Source organism: Callospermophilus lateralis, chromosome 10, assembly GCF_048772815.1.
Source record: "Callospermophilus lateralis isolate mCalLat2 chromosome 10, mCalLat2.hap1, whole genome shotgun sequence".
Lineage (NCBI taxonomy): Eukaryota > Metazoa > Chordata > Mammalia > Rodentia > Sciuridae > Callospermophilus > Callospermophilus lateralis.
The window spans coordinates 12,086,033-12,088,342 of record NC_135314.1 but is presented as its reverse complement, the minus strand read 5'-3'; the positions used below and the strand labels follow the sequence as shown (position 1 = coordinate 12,088,342).

Here is a 2,310-nt window from a genome sequence, read left to right as displayed (position 1 = left end):
ATCACAAATTCAAGGCCAGCCTGGGCAAGTTAGCAAGATCCTGTCTCAAAAAAAGCTAGGTGCATACCTATCATCTCAGAAACTCAGGACCTGAGGCAGGAGAATCCCAAGTTTGAGGCCAACCTCAGCAACTTTGCAAGGCCTTGAGCAACTTAGTGATACCCTCTCTCAAAATTCTTAAAAAGTAGCCTGGGGATGTGGCTCAATGTTTAGGCACCCCTGGATTCAAACACAAACAAAGCAGTCTTTAAAAGGGAAGAAATTTTGACACATACTATAATATGTTTGACACTACAAGAAAAGAAAAATATAGGCCAATATCCCTGATAAGTATGCTATAGATATAAAAGGAAAAAAAAAAAAGGGCAGTCATGGCGGCTCGGTGTGTGAGCCTGGCGCGGCGCGGTCTCCCGGCTTTGGTGTTGTCTCTCAGGCCCTCTCCTCGGTTGTTGTGCACAGCTACAAAACAAAAGAACAATGGCCAAAGCCTGGAAGAGGACATGGGTCACAAAGAGCAGAAGACAGAGCCTCCCTCTACAGACAAGATCCTCTTGGAAGAGAAGGTCAAGTTAGAAGAGCAGCTGAGAGACACTATGGAAAAATACAAACGAGCTTTGGCAGATACTGAGAACTTGAGACTGAGGAGCCAAAAACCGGTGGAAGAGGCGAAATTATATGGCATCCAGGGCTTCTGCAAAGACTTGCTGGAGGGTGCAGACATTCTGGAGAAGGCAACGCAGAGTGTTCCAAAGGAAGAAATTAAAGATGAAAACCCTCACCTGAAAAGCCTGTACGAGGGGCTAGTGCTGACTGAGGTGCAGATCCAGAAGGTATTCACAAAGCACGGCTTGCTCAAGCTGGACCCCCTTGGAGCCAAGTTCGACCCTTATGAACATGAGGCGTTGTTCCACACACCAGTAGAGGGCAAGGAGCCGGGCACAGTGGCGCTGGTTAGCAAGGTGGGGTACAAGCTGCATGGGCGCACCCTCAGGCCTGCCCTGGTGGGGGTGGTGAAGGAAGTATAACTGCCTCCTGCAGGGCCTTTGGCTTTTAAGTCACTTGCTGTAACTCTTGAAAGGCGGGTCTATCTTTTCTCCTCTGGGAGTCCAGCCTTGATGGAAAGGTCAAGTGGCTGCAAAGAATCAAGCTGGGTACACAGTTGCGTCCAGGAGCTCTGGTCCAGGAGTCTGATTTCTTAGTACCACATGTTTAGTAGCTCCATATTCTTCCAGAGGAGGGCGGACGGGACCTCTAGAGTATCGTGAATAACGCTGTATCTGCTCAAACTCGTGATTGCAAAGTACTTTAAACAAATAAAAGGTCTTCAGGAACTGTCTGGCTGCCTGGCCGCCCGTCTGTGCTATCGTTTGCAGCTCACTGCAGCACTGAGTGCTGGCACCTTTGGCCACTGCTGGGTTCACTCTGCGAAGAAAGGGCCGGAGGGGAAACATGTTTCTTGATTAAAACAACAACAACAAAAAATTGATGCCTACCTTTGAGAACATACAAGTTCATTTATAACTAGCATTTAGATGCCAGGAATGGTCAACCTTGGCTTTTCTGTGGAGATGGGAAGGGAGCATGTGAATTTGAACATTCTTACCACCTTATTTTGCCAGGTGAATTTGACAAAGTAAATCCTTTTTTCCTGTTTTGTCATCTCAGTTGTTTAAATCTATTCAGTTAGTTACTAATAACCTCAAGGTATGTTCCTATTAAGATGGACCTTCTCAGTGGGGACTGCATGCTTGGTATACTTAAAATGTTTGTTTAATTTTAAAATTCTATTTAAGAGGATTAAAAGCCTAATGTTTATTTTCCTAAAAAAATAAATAAATAAAAGGAAAAAAAGGGAGGAAAAAGGGAATGTACTTAATTTTTTCTTGTAGAATCTTTGGCTGTATTTTAGGGTGATGTTGGCCTCACAAAATGAGTTTGAAGGTATTCCTTCTTCATTTTTTCAAAGAGTTCGAGAACAATCAACATTAATTATCCTTGAAATGTTTGGTAAAATTCACCAGTGAAGCCATCAGTCCTGAGCTTTTCCTTATTGGGAAGTTTTTGGTTATGAAGTCAATCTCAATATTAGTTATTTTTTTTTTTAGTTTTATTGGTTTTATTTTTTTAAATACACAACAGCAGAATGTATTATATTTCTTATTACACTATATATAGAGTACAATTTTATATATCTTTCTATATAGAGTATTCACACCAATTCATGCCTTTATACATGTACTTTTGGGGTTCTTTTGCATTACAATTTTTATTACACATATATACCACAATTTTTTATATCTGTATAGGTAT

General features: G+C 41.9%; 1 pseudogene; it reads left to right on the top strand.

The window, feature by feature from the left end:
• Positions 1-369: 369 nt before the first annotated feature.
• On the top strand, positions 370-1,336 carry LOC143408433 (grpE protein homolog 1, mitochondrial pseudogene; annotated as a pseudogene).
• Positions 1,337-2,310: the final 974 nt, after the last annotated feature.